Source organism: Equus quagga, unplaced genomic scaffold (genome assembly GCF_021613505.1).
Source record: "Equus quagga isolate Etosha38 unplaced genomic scaffold, UCLA_HA_Equagga_1.0 200857_RagTag, whole genome shotgun sequence".
NCBI classification, from domain to species: domain Eukaryota; kingdom Metazoa; phylum Chordata; class Mammalia; order Perissodactyla; family Equidae; genus Equus; species Equus quagga.
Window position 1 is genome coordinate 1 of NW_025798459.1, and position 15000 is coordinate 15000.

Here is a 15000-nt window from a genome sequence, read left to right on the forward strand (position 1 = left end):
TGCCTCCTCACTTATTAGCTGTGGGACACGGGGGAATATTTCATAATTTTATATATTCTTTTAACTACCTGATAGGAATTCCTTCTTCATATGATATTTTGGAAGATAAACTGTGATAATGATCCCTATGAATATATATTTATACACATACTTATACATATACCTGTGTGTGTGTGACTATGAGTGTGTATGTATATACCATTCCCAGGCCAAGCACCCTCTTTTTTCTTCCCCTGGGACAAGTTATTACCCTTCTGCATCTTGATGTGAGCTCTGCGCAGCGGGTTGCCCTAGTTTATAATTCTCCAGGAAAATTTCTACCTTTGCTAAACTGAGTCTCTTCCTCATCCTGAATTTGAAACTGGTTAAAAAGAAAAGAAAAGAAACATGCATAAGACTTTGTATATGGTGTATACGCAAGCATTTTACCACAAGGGAAAAGCCTAAATACCAAAAACCTGACCCTTATAAGAGGAGCTGTCCCTGGATATGACTCCCTCTGCTGGACTGATTTAGGGAATTCATACTTTAGTAGTTTTCTGACTCATTCCCAATAAACGACCTTTAAATCAGTCCCAGCCTAGGTATAAAAAGTTCCAGAGAAGAAGACTGGAACTCAGTGGTCTTCACAGCAGAGTCTGGAACTTGAGAAATGAGACTTCAGTAGAATAAACCATTGTTCCTCTCAAGAGCACAAGTCTGTTGCAGAAGAAATTGACACGACTTGTACTTTTCAGTAATCATAGCAGAAAATATTTCTTACATTGTGAAGGACACTCACATAGCTCCTTTACATTGACTGGCACCTAGTTTTACACTTAGTTTACGTAGTTAGGTGAAATTTTACATCTCACTTTGTGTTTTCGGAAAAAGAAACCCAGAATTAATTCATCATTTTATACCTTGTAAGGGAAGAGACAGGAATTTACAGTTCTCCACATGTGCCACTAAAATGTCCATATGTGCAGCATTGCTACCACGGCTTGGAGACAAAGGCTAGCAGAGGTACACATGGATGCTTTATCACCACGAATAACATATTTAGCAGGGGGGCCATCACTGGAGAAGTTTGAAAGGGCCCCAATACGCTCATCCATTGTCAGGCTTGGCCGAGGGTCTAGGTGGTGACAGAAATTCCCTCTTTGACCAAAGACTAGTCAGGCTTCTCTGAATTCTCTTCACAACTGGGCCCTGACTCTCAGGCTTCCTGTATTTGTCTCTGCATTGCCTAGTCTTCGCAAAAATCCTGCTGGCTGAATTTGATGAGTCATTGCCTCAGCCCCCTTGAAGATGTTTAGCTGCTCTGACCACCCTCAATATCTGATCAGCCTGGCCTGCCTTCAGCAAAAATTCTTTTAGGTCAGCTTAGCAAAGAATTGCTCTACCTCTTAGCCATCTTCCATCCAGCAACCTCTGACCCTGCTCCTTGGCTATCAATCCTCACTTTTCCTTATTATATCCAGAGATGAGCCCGCTCTTTCTCCTATTACCAAACTCTATGGTAGTACCCCCCTGGAATCAAGTCATCCTCACCTTCTGTCTTTAACAAGTGTCCTCAATAGTCTTTCTTTAACAATGATGGTGGCTTCAAACCACTAATCAGAGAACACAATCTGCCTTTTCCTCATCTTGATACCAGGAAATGGGGTATCACAGTCACCTCTGCACCAATATGTACAATGCCCACACAGGATGATTTTCTTTTATCTCCCCATTAAACTCTAACCTTGGCAAAGAGCTTCTGGTCCCTCCTGGAGATAGAGGGACATTCTTTACCCCCTAGACTTGTTTATTTCTGAAAGCTGAGATGTCTGGTTAAAAGTGGCAGGGCCCTCCCACCCACCCGTAGGCCCACAGACAGGGACAGGGCAAACAATTCCTGGATGAGTCACAGGGGCTGCCCCTCAGGATTTGGACACAAGTTTTCTAGGAAGGAGGGAGTCATTGGAGAGCCTGGTGAAATGGTAGCTCAGGCAGACACTGTTTCCCAGCCGGGACTTCTGGGAGCAACATTAGGATGGTTTGATCTGAACCCAGGCTTCCCCCAGGCATTCTTGAAGTCACCATGGCCCTCTAGGTTTTTCTGGGCTGGCCCAACAATTAAATTGACATGAGACAGAATAATAGGAGAAAATAAAAAAAAAAATTAATGACGTGTATAAACGGCAAAAAGCCAAGACAATTGAGCAGATCACTAAAATATCTGAAGCCACCGTCTTAAATACCATCTTCAGCTAAAGACAAAGGAGGATGTCGGGGTTACTCATTTTGGACTTCAAAGAGGAGAAAGGCAATTCACATGGGGATGTAAAAGCAAATATTTGGTAAAGAAATGTTTGCAGGTCCTCCAGAGACAACAGGACATGGAAAGGACTCTCAACTCTAGGCCCTGTCATGTCTCCCCCACCACATGTGGCCAGTATTCTTTGTAGATATCTCTGTGGATAGCTTTGTTCCTCCCACAGGCAATTTATCTAAATTCATTTAGGCAGTGAAGGGGGAATTAACAAGAAAAACTTCGTGAGTCTTCTGTTTCTTGAAAATAATCCATCTCCCAAAGAAGCATAGTTTGGGGTGGCAAACTCTGTTCCCCTCAAGGACATCCCTGTGAGAACCTAAAGGAGAGAACCCAGCTATGCTGTGCCCAGAATCCAGTCTGGAGAAACTGTGACATAATAAACGTGTGTTCTTTTAAGCTGAAATTTAAGCCTACCACTAAATTTGTGGTAATTGCTTACACAGCAACAGAAAATGAATAACATTTTAGTCTAGTATGTTGAGGTAGGTTACAGAGGCTATTATAATTGTAGAAGAAGATGGTGATGTCGACGAAAATAATCCATAACCAATCTATAATTGAAAATTTGGGTGAGTTTATTCTGAGCTTAAATGTGAGGATTATAACCCGGGGACTTTCTTTCCGAAGGAAGAAAGGGCACCAAAGAAGTGGGGTGCACAGAGTGGTTATATACCCCCAGAGAGGATGTTTCACATAGGATTGAAATGTCCCTTTTACAATAGTCGCGAGACTGCTCTGTCAGCACAGCAATTGATGGAAACAGCAGGTAGGTCTTCTGTCTCAGTGAACACAGCAGGGTGGCAGTCTGTTGTCTCCAGCTGAGTGGTCACAGGTGAGCTGGGTGGTCAAAGGTGAGTGCAGCAATCAGTTCCTAGCCTAAGGAAAGATGCTTATCCCTAAGGAAATGCAATGTCAGGGGAAGTTGCACCCTTATCTCAAGGGCCTTTGTTCTGGCCATAGGAAATGTCTATGCAGATATACAAAGCATGCTCAATAGCCACGGTCAGGCCCTTTTGGAAAAAACAAAGTCAGGCCGAATTAGGTTTATACCAAATGGCTTCCTCTTATACTCCAATATATCCTATTGCTTGCCATTTTTATTTGTCAAAGAGAAAAAAGTTGTTTTTATAATAATGTAATACTGATTTTATAAGTGGATAAAACAAATTTTTAAAGATTGTGATTTCTGATTCAAATTATACTATTTCAAGAAATAAACCAAAGTTAATTATTTTAAAGTGAATGAATATGCTTTCTTACAATCACTTATTCAAGTCAGAAAAGAAGCCATGAAGAGATATGAATGGACATCACTTTGGGTCAATGCTTATGTGCTAGGAAATAGCAGAAGATATCACAAATATTTTCTTATTTAATTCCCACAATATACCCATCGGGTAAGTTTTATTCTTTTTATTTATTTTGTAAGTGAGAAATTGAAATCCATAGAAATTAGTAAATTTGATAAGGGCCCCTAAGTGATTATATCATCATTGTATGAAACCTGTTCTGTTTTCAGAGTCCATTCTTGTCAATGCAATAATCCATAACGAATCTATAAATCAAATTTGGGAAGAGCTTATTATGAGCTAATTTGAGGACGATAGCCCAGGATAACTTTTCCACCAAGAAGAAAGCTCTCTGAAGAAGTGGGGTGCACAGAGTGGTTATATCCCATCTTGGAACAAAGAACAAACATCATATATGACAGGAATATCCTTTTCACTCCTGTCACGAGAAGCTTTGCTAGCACAGCAGGTCAGGGGTCACATGGTGACCACAGCACGTCGGTGGTCCGTGGGTCAGTGGTCATGAGATGAATTAAAGCAGTTAAATCCTTAGTTTCTGAGAACAAATGCTTATCCTTAAAGAAATACTGATATGAGGAGGCAATATCCCTATCTTTAAGGACTTTGGGTTCTCAGCTTTGGGACATTGCCAATGTTTAAAGCAGATGTACAACACATGCTCAACAGACCACATCAGGCCTTTGTGGAAAAAGAAGGTCAGGCCAAATTTGTTTTAAAGAAAACGGCTTCCACATATACTCCAATATATCCTATCACTTTTCCTTTATTTATCAGACTTTTAACCATCCACTTACAACGTTCATTCTCTACCCTAAAAGGAGGACATATTTTCTTCGTGGCATCTGCAATAGCACACTGATCATGAAGTGGCTCAGTATAATATTATCCATTTTCATGTCTACGCCTGTCTCATTTATAGCTACAGTTTCTAAACTCTTTTAACCTCCTGATGTAAATTTCTCTCTCTCTCATATATTTTTAAAGTCTAATCACGATGATGTTAATGTATATACATATATTTATACAAATGATTACATGCATATGTACCCATATGTGTATATGCAAGTGTATGCATGTGTGTGTATCCGTCTTCCTATGAATAGATAGAGATAGAGACAGAGAGATACATACAGATATTTACGTTGATCGCAAGCCAGGCACTTTCATTTTCATCCAGCAGGTCCAAGATACACCTTTTCCTACAGTCCTACTAATTCTTTCTTTTCAGTCAGTTGATATTTAATTGTAATATTATTTGTTATCCTTGAACTGTCAGCCATGCAGAAAAAAATTTATTGAAGAAAAAAATTTCAATGAATGTTTATACAGTACAAACACAAGCTTTCAAATGCAGTGGAGGAGGGGCGGTGAATTCATAGTTAATAAAGCTAAAAAAGATCCATGTTAGAAATTCCACAAATCATACAAAACTGTTTCTCTGAATGTGTAGAGTAAGACTTCAAACTCACCTACCAGCAATGGTGTAGTCTTCTCCCACTGCCATGGGCAGGAATCAGTTGACCACAGAGGACTTTCTAAAAGAGAAGAGAGACCAGTGTTGGCCCATCTCTCACTGGAGATGACAGCCCCTTGCTAGCCTGTTTCTAAGCCCAGAAAATGCCCTGGAGCTACTCCTTTTCCAGCCAGGGGTCTCCCCTGCTTCTGAGAATCTCTAATTGACCCAGATGTCTGGAAGTGTTTTAACCGCAGTGATTTAGACATGAATTAATACTGAATTTATTAATTCCAGGATAGAACTAGCTTTAATTACATTAATACATTGTAACTTTTTTCAAAAGGAAGGGGAAAAAAAGGATAGTATCTCTAGATAAACTAGCTTCGGATTGGTTGAAAGACAAGGGAGGTTTCTTCTTTAAAGCACTTCAGAGAAAGGGGGTAACAAGTAACCTTTGCTGTGCAAACACTGTACGAGGGGACATAAGTCACCATCAGTCATCGACGGAATACAATTCCATCACTGACCAGAGTCACTCCATAAAGTTGGCCTTGAACTCACCTCAATCTCAACTAAGCAATTAGGCAGAGCAGGAGGCCATTATCTTAGCACAACATTGTCTTCCACTGACATCTTCTGCACCATCTCTCTCAGTCCTAGAGTTCCAATGAAATAAACCAAGTTAAGACATTGAATTTCTTTGGAAACTGTAGGCTCTATGGGGAAAAATCTTCTTTTCACAGCAGGAAGGCTCTTCAACAGCTAGCTTCAAACCTCTGCTCTACTATTGGTCAAAGTGTTCTCATTCTGATTCAATGTTCAGCTGTTTGTTTCAACAAGAGCCCGGCTTTTCTGTTAACATCAGTGACACTGAAGGAGAGGAAAAGAATCCTTGAAGGCATTCTTTAAAAAATTATGTTGCCATATTGAAGAATTTAGTAAGATGTTTGTTTTTCCAGAACAAAGCCTGATAGACTGACAATTGACTTTATGAACAGGATTGGTGGTGGTAGGGGTGATCCATCAGATCAATTTGTTTTCTAAAGCAACAGATTACAGAGTTGTGTAAAAATCCAAATAATTTCAAAATAACCTTTATCTTTGACCTAAAATTAAACACGTTAATTGCTTTAGCTGAATTCATCACAATGGCCTTTAAAGTAACAACAGAATCTGTCTCAAAAATTGCTTTTCGGGGACGGCCCCATGGCTGAGTGGTTAAGTTCGCACGTTCTGCTTCAGTGGCCCAGGGTATTGCTGGTTCGGATCCTGGGCGCGATCATGGCACCGCTCGCCAAGCCATGCTGAGGCGGCATCCTACATGCCACAACTAGCAGGACCCACAGCTAAAAATATACAGCTATGTACTGGGGGGCTTTGGAGAGAAAAAGGAACAATAAAATCTTTAAAGAAAACATTGCTTTTCATTCTAGCAGAAAATGCGAGTGGAGAACATGGCTGGCGATGTTGGTTCTTTTCTCATTTGGCGCGTTTAAGCACATAGATGACAGGGATTGCTTCAGTTTAAAAAACAAAAAAAGTGGCTGCTGTTTCAGAAAGCACGGAGAGCCTTCTAGTCACTATGAAGGGGATTAAAGCAGAGATGACAGTCCAGGTAATGGCAGAGGAGACAGAGAAGCTGTCATGAGTGTTTACAAAAGAAAAAGCAGGGGGAAGGGAAAACACTTTTGGTTTACAGATATTTACAATTAGGTAACTGTATTCTCAATGACTTTAACCCGAATAACATTGATAAATGTGTCCATATGTTCTGTGTGACCGAACAGCCCCACGTCACACCAAAATTCCCTTGCCCAATATTTGTGCTTTACCTAGTATTTTTCTCTAGTCAGTTCACATTTCAGGAGAGTTGGGAGCATGGAACACCAAGAACAGTGCATCCAGGCCCTTCAGGTGCACTGTCAACAGGAGGGCCTAGAAACAGGCTCTGCTCTGTCTCAGCTTCTGCTTAGACAACTCTCTTACATTCTGCATGTAAAACACACTGGATAGACAGCCACTGGCTTCTGCCTCTCCAGGCCACTTCTCAACTGTTCACAGTTTCAAGCAATAGGCTTCTTGTGCACTGAGAATCTTGGAAGTGTGACACCACTGCTTGGGGAACAGGGGCTTTGTATCTGGGCAGAACAATGTCAGTGTATACTGTGCAGTGGCACCAGGGGCCTTCCTGAGCAGACAAGGCATTTAGATCAATGGCTTGTCCTTGGCCCAGAAGTGACACGCACTGCCACAATACTCAGTAATAAAAGTCCTTGCTGTATTATGAAGTCATTTTTGAAGCTCTGCTGTTGTAGCAAGACCTTCCAGTCAGTGTGGATGCAGCATTTCTGAACAGAAAATTATTTTCACTTATCATTAGAACCATTTCCAACACTTGGAAATCTTGAAGTTGAGCAATATCTTTGCCCTTTCTTACCAAAGAATGGGATAACTTCCTGAGGTTCTCCACTTGATCTCAACTAACACTCAATTCACAGCAATTCCCTCCAAGCAATTCTTGAAAGGTGAGCTCAAGTCAGTCAAGTTCAATTTCAATGACACCATTTTCTCGAAGAGATAACTTCTGAATACTCACCATGAGTACTAACTCTTGCATATTAAATGGAAATGCTCCAGGGGAGGGAAAATGGATGGAACGCTCGTACGGATCCTGTACACATCCCATTTTGAGGCTCCAGAGATGCTGGTGGCTTGGGCAGGAAAGAAGAGGACAGTGAGTGTCTCTGAATCCCTGGTGCCTGACAAACAGGGCCTGGTTTTGTGCTTTCTAGTGTTCTGAGCATGGCAGAGGGAGAAGACACATCCCAGTTCTGAACTAGTGTCAAAGATGTGTGGTCCCAGGGAAAGGCTCCTAGCAGGGGGAAGTTCCCCATGGGGGATAAATGACGGACAGCCATCTACAGACAGTGATGCAGGAGGTGTGGAAAGACCCCCATTCTGCAGGTGGCCTGAATCCTTTGCTGAGGCTTTTTAGCTAAAAGGGAAAACTGAGTCAGCTAAGAGTTGGGAACAAAGAAAGGACAGTACGAAATATTTCTTCAGCTGGGGGAGGTTGTCATCATCATCAATATTTTCCACTCCCATGATCTTCCTCGTTTCTCTCCGTGATGTTAATGGGAATGGCATTCCTCCCTTTGTCATAAGAATTTCTTGGTCAGCTCCCGATTTTAACAAGTAAGAGACTATGCTCATGACTGCATTACATACCCAGTGTAAACTGGCCCAGCTGTTGACCTTGGGAGTTCACATTCACCTTACTTGCCATCAGTTTCTGCACTTATCAAATGTCCCCCAAGGCCATGGCCACCCACCATTCCTCTGCTGCTCCTGGCCCACAGTCTCGAGCCTCCTCCAGGCCTGCAAATCTTGATTCAAATTTTGCACAGTGGCATAGCCTGCCCTAAATCAGAATATACACTTCTCTAAGAACAGTTTGCATCTTTGCTATCCTAGGTAGTTCTGTTCTTCATCCTTATTTAGAAATGATTTTTTTTAAAAGAAGAAAAGTGCCTGAAGTAGTAAATACTGTTGTATACCCAACTGTTTCACCACAAGGAAAAGGACTAAACACCAAAAGACTGTACCTCATAAGGAAAGCTGAGCCTAGACATGACCCTCTCTACAGCACACAACATGAAAACTCACACTGTCTGCAGTGGGAATTTGAGATCTGAACAATGAGACTTCAGTAAAGCCGACTATCATTTTGTAGTCAAAGCTGAATTTTGAAGCTTAAACCTGTTCATCAGTATCTGGTCTATGTCCTTCTCCAAATTCTAGTTTTTTCCCTCTCTATTGACCCCTCCCTATGCCTTTATCCTCAGTTCTTGAAGGAAACATCGATCTCATGATATAAATTGTAGAATAATACAGAACTCCTCTTCCCAGTTACCATGAAAATTCTGAGGTATATGTTGTTACCAAAAGGAAATGAAGCACTGATGGAGGCAAATTCTATATTTTCCTGGAACTCAGTTTGTTTTAATCTGAGGGAGACCGTGATAGGATAGCATGCATATTGCAAGCGCTAGAGCAACCACGAGGGAAAAAAATAAATAAAAAACACAGGTAGAAAATAGGAAAACTTAAAATTTCCTATTAGAAACACAAAAGAAGCTTCTTAAGGAGAAAGAGGAGGATAAAAATTACAGGAGCCACATAGGAAGCAATTAGCAAACTGGAAAATTTGAAAACAATATCAATAATTGCATTAGGTGTCCTTGTCATAATACCCCAATTAAAAGACAGAGACTTTTGGACTAGATAGAAAGCAAGGTTCATTTATTGCTCTGTATGACAGACATATATTGGATTCAAACTCAGAAATGTGGGAAAAGGTACAAATAGAGAAAAACATATGCCATACAAACAGTAAACATAAAATTGCTAATGTCTATATCAGTATTAGACAAAATAGACTTAAGATAATATTATGAGAGAATGAGAGGGAAATTTAATACTGATTAAAGTTTCAGTACGACAAGAAGATATAACAATTATAAATGTACATATACCTAAAAACAGAGCTTCAAATTTTCCTCACACATCACAAATTTTGCTTTGAAATTTTCTCAGACGAAGTGAAATTTAAAGGAAAAATAGACAATTCAATAATAATAGAGATTTCAATAATTGAGAGAATAGCTTCTGTGAAAACGGTCAAGGATATAGAAGACAAGGACAATACTATCAACCAAAGTGACCTGACATCTATAGACCATTTCACCCAATGAATCCAGAATAAACAATCTCATCAAATCCATATAGAAAAATTTTCTCGAGATGCAATATTTTAGGTCATTAACAATTGTCAATACATTTAAAAGATTCAAATAATAAAATATATGTTCTATGATTACAGAGGAGTTAAATTTGAAATCCACAGCAGAAGAAAAAGTAAGAAATCACTAAATATATTTTAATTAAACAACACACTTTCAAATATCCCAAGAGTTAACCAAAAAAAATCCCACAGGAAATTTGAAAGTAAGTTGAAGTGAGTAAAAATAAGAACTAAATAATCAAAATATATGGAATACAGCTAAAACAATCCATTTATCATTAAATGATATATCAGAAAAGATGGTTTGAAAGTGGTGATTTAAGTTTCCACCTAATAAAAATCTAGAAAAGGAACAGCAAACTATATCCAACACACACACACATGTACCCACATAAGCACACAATGTGTAAAGGAAACATTAAAGGTGAGAGCAGAAATAAATGACATAGGAAGGTTAAAAATACATACAATCAATGAAATAGCAGAGTCTGTTCTTAAAAAATCTCAATAAAATTGACCAAACATAGCTAAACTAAGAAAAAAGTGAAAAAGCAAATCACCAAATAAAGAATAAAAGAGGTGACATTACTGTGAGTGCTGTAGAAATTAACGAGTTTATAAGGGTTGTTATGATTAACTTTATGTCTACAAATCAGAAAATGTTGACAAAATGGTAAATTCCTACAAAAAATTACACTACCAAAAACTGGCTCAAGAACCATAAAAACTCAAATTGAAGCTAATAGAAGTAAAAAAAATAATTATTTTAAAGCTTTCCAAAAAGAAAAGCCTGGAATGAGATGGCTTCCCTGGTGAATTCTATTGAATATTTAAAGATAAATAATACCAGTCCTTCACAAATTGTTTTAAAAAAATAGAGACAGAGGGCCCAGCCCAGTGGTCAAGTGGTTAGAGTTCTGTGCACTCCACTTTGGCAGCCAGAGTTTGAGGGTTCAGATCCTGGGTGTGGACCTATTCCACTCACCAGCCATGCTGTGGAGGTGTCCCACATACAAAAAAGTAGAGGAAGACTGGCACAGATGTTAGCTCAGGGCTAATTTTCCTCAATCGAAAAAGAAAAAAGAGGAGGATTGGCAATGGATATTGGCTTAGTACAGACCTTCTTCAGCAAAAGAAAAAAGAGAAAGAAGGAGAAAACCTCAACTCATAATATGAGGAAAAAAGAAAAAACAGGGGGGCCGGCCTGCGGCCAAGTGGTTAAGTTTGCACACTCCGCTTCGGCAGCTCGGGACTTGCCAGTTGGGATCCTGAACACTGCTCATCAAGCCATGCTGTAGCAGCATGCCCCATGGGAGGATTAGAATGACCTACGACTAGGATGGACAACGATATACTGGGGTTTTGAGGACCAAAAAAAAAGAAGATTGGCAACAGAAGTTCGCTCATAGCCAATCTTCCTCACCGAAAAGCATAAGAAAAAAAAAAACACTGTGAGAAAGAAGTTTTTCTTAAAAAACAAAAGAAAACATTTTTTTTAAAACAAAGAAAAAGCACTCTTGAATCTGAAGAATACTTGTTTGTCCGTGACTAAGCTGGATGATGAAGAGGTACCCGATAAATGCTTAACAGAGACCACAGATAATAGGTCCCTATACAATACCACCAGACAATGGATCTTCTCTCCACAGTCAAATTTTTGCACTGCATTTGATAAGTTAATAAAATTGAGATTTTCCCTTGTTATCCACAATGTCAATTATTCTAATAACCTCTGAAATAGATCCAGGAAGGGGTACTGCAGGGCCAAGGGAACCTTAGTTTCACCACCAGAAAGAACAGAGCAATACAGACAAGGAAACTAGTCCTCATTTTTCTCAGATCTCAGATGCTGGGGCTTCTTCCCAAGTCTTACCTGCAGAATCTCCATTGTTCACCCCTGCAACTAGTGCGCCACATCTGAGATGAGAGGGCTCACCAACTGCCTCTGCTCCACCAGCTCATTCTCAGCCTCAGTGAGGTTGCGTAGACTATCTCCCTCCTCATTCTTCAGCTTAGCAGCTCCTTCTGCTCCTCAGAGACCAGGATACCTCTCATTTGATTAAACTCTGCCTGCACGCTTTCTTTCTCACTTTGTATTTGATTCCTCAGGAATGAGAAACAGAGAGAGGTACTGAGGTTCTAGGCAGAGCCTGGGAGCCAGAAAAAGAATTATTCTATTTGGGGATTTCTCACAGGGAAGTAAGATGGAAGCAGGGGAGCAATTCCTGGGCAAGCTGACTTTTACTATCTTTTTTTCTGCATTGCATTCAAACTTAATGGCCTCAAGTTTGCATTATTGAGACCAATCCTGTGCCACCTTGGATAACTGAGTGTGGCTCAGCTTTCACACAGCTCTACAAGACGGTCAAGAGTTTCTCCATTACTTCTGACTCTCACCTGCACCTCCACCACCAGCCTGTGCCGAAATTTGAACACTGAGGACAGAACCATGAGCCATTGCCAAATGTTTTCCCTCAGAAGAGTCAGAGGCTCAAAAACAAGAAAGGAAAGGAATACAGAATTCACTAGCCATCCTCATCAAAGAGTCCATCAACGTGAATACCTCCCTCCAATTATTTGTTCATTTGTGATATGTCCACATTTTAGCCCCCACCCCTCTCAGGGAAAAGATAAAGAAGAGGACTAATCAAATGGCTTTTGGACAAATCAGTTGTCAGGAAACAAAGAGGAAGGGAGCTCCATGTAAGTAACACCCAGGGTCCTGCCAAGATTTCATTCCAAGTCCCTCAGGAAGTGTCTCCTCCTAACTACCAGGAAGTTGTTTCCCATCTGGCATCAGCTTCCAAGCTGTCAGCTTCCCTGGTCCTCCCTCAGGCCCCCAGAGCTGCCTGGAGCTTCTCCTGTGGGAAAGGGATCAAACCAGAATCAAGATATGGGCTTTTTCAGCATCAGAAGAGATGATAAATGGGGAAGCAATCAGGCTGATCTCTGGAGACACTAGAGTTTACAGAAGCTGTGAGAACCGCAACTAGAATCTATGACTTGGAAGAAAACCTGAGGCAATGAATGTGTTGTTGAATACTCAAGTGGTGGAAGTCAGCATCCTCTCCCCAAAAGAGGACTGATACTTTTTGTCTTAGAAGAAGAAACCTGATCCTGAGGGAAGGAAAGAACTTATATCTCAATCCACCAAACTGCCCAGTTAACCCTCCTCTTCACAGAGGTAATGAGAGCTTTTCTTTCACGCCAAATCTCCACCTACTAGGACAAGGTACAAGAATATCTACTTCTGAGTAAAAGTCTGTACTGTAGGCATCCTTTTGTAATTGGATGGAGTGCACAGAAATGTCTTTCAGGCCTCGGAAGCTGAGGATAGGAAGAAAAGAGATCACAGAGCTTAGGGCTATGTTGACAAGGAAATGAAAATGCAATGCAACGTGGAGATTTCCCATCAAGTACTATTTTCGACTCTGTCTTATTTATATCCTGGTGTCTTACCTGATATTCCTGGGCAAGCTCCTCCATGAGGAATGTGTGGTGACCACGGTGCTCCTGAGAGCACTCACAAAGCCAGCAAATGACCTTCCCATCCTCCTTACAGAAGAGCAGGAGTTTCTCTTCATGGTGCACACGGAGATCTCTTTTGCTCCACCTCTGAACTAAACTTGACCTCCCTGAGCCTCTCCACTATGTTGGCCACATGCCGATTAGGCAGCAGTTTCACAGGCTAGTGACTGATTCTACACACAGGGCAGCTTCTCTCTCCTTTTTGGCTGACCACAGATGTTTTGTGGCTTGCAGTGATACAGGCTTGGCAGAAGCTTGTGGCCACAGTCTAGGCTCAGGGATTCTGTCAGGAGCTCCAGGCAGATGCGGCAGGTCACCTCCTCCTTATGTTCACCAGGTGTCCTGAAGCCGTTGCAGCTGCTCCCTGTGCTACTTGTTCTGACTTCTGAGGCTCCTCATGTTCACAGGTCCCTGAATGATTGGGAAGGTACAAGGGGGCAGAATAAGTAAGGTAAGAATAAAATGATACTAATGGTGTAGACATCAAGGTCAAGCAAAGACCAACATGTTGAAAGAGAAGGAGAAAAGGTGGAGAAACAAGGAAGGAAGTTTCACGACCTGGTAAAAAGGACTTTTCGTAATATTTCAAACACTTTACACTAGTTCATGTCATATGACAAATCTCATCCTTATCTGTTCAATGATTGATATTGTCTTTCATTTTCATGGAAAGAAAGAATGACCTGAAGTCTTTTCTACCAAGATCCTTGTGTGACCTACTCTCTCTCCTGCTTCTCTTTCCCATGCCAAAACACATCCTCATTGTAAAAAGTAGCAAACCACTTAGGTCTCTGGAGTTTTACACCTGCTATTTCTCATCGTGGAATGTCGCCCCAGATATCAGTGTGACTCACTTACTCCTATACATCAGAAAGCTCTCTCTTGACATGTTCTCTTATCAGAAAGACCTGCTCTGGTTAACTTATTTAAAGTGTAAATTTGCAATGATTTCTCTTACTATCATGACATAATATATCACAATGTCTGTGCATACACTGTAAGAGCTAATATATCGTAGGTTCACACACATCCACCTGGTGTGGCTTCTTCAAAAGCTGAGATGATAGAGGAAAGCATTTACTGTACTACTGTGAGGTCCATCACTATGAAGTCACCTGAGGCAGTCATGCCTGCATGCTGTGGCTCCTGTCCTGTACCCCCCAGCTAAACTAGGTGATCCTGGCAGTTTATGTCTCATTAGGTCACATGGATGGAAAATGCCATACAGGTTGCAAACTACTGCTGGTGACCAGTCAGAGTGGGTATCACAGAGTGGTAGCACAGTGATGCTGATTCTTTGTCCTGACCTGGCCTCAATATGGCCCTGTAGCCACAGCCTAGGATCAAGAGTTCTGTCAGGGGCTCCAGACAAATGGGGCTATGAAGCAATAAACAATGAAATGGAAGATGTCAGTACATGTTAATGTCACGATAGTGACCAGTGTTGACCATAAAAGAAAGATTTCAAGCACAAAAAAACTAATAAGTTTCCCTTTCTTCTGCACAAGAGAGGGTAAAGCTATAAAGGCTGCATGATGGCAAATTTAGACCTTCTAAAAGTATTTACTTGTGCCATGTTCATCGTACTTGAAGGGAACCTGAT

At 40.8% G+C, this 15000-nt stretch overlaps 1 pseudogene; it reads right to left on the minus strand.

The window, feature by feature from the left end:
- Positions 1 to 2503: 2503 nt before the first annotated feature.
- On the minus strand, positions 2504 to 13808 carry LOC124233381 (tripartite motif-containing protein 5-like; annotated as a pseudogene).
- Between the last annotated feature and the right edge of the window lie 1192 nt (positions 13809 to 15000).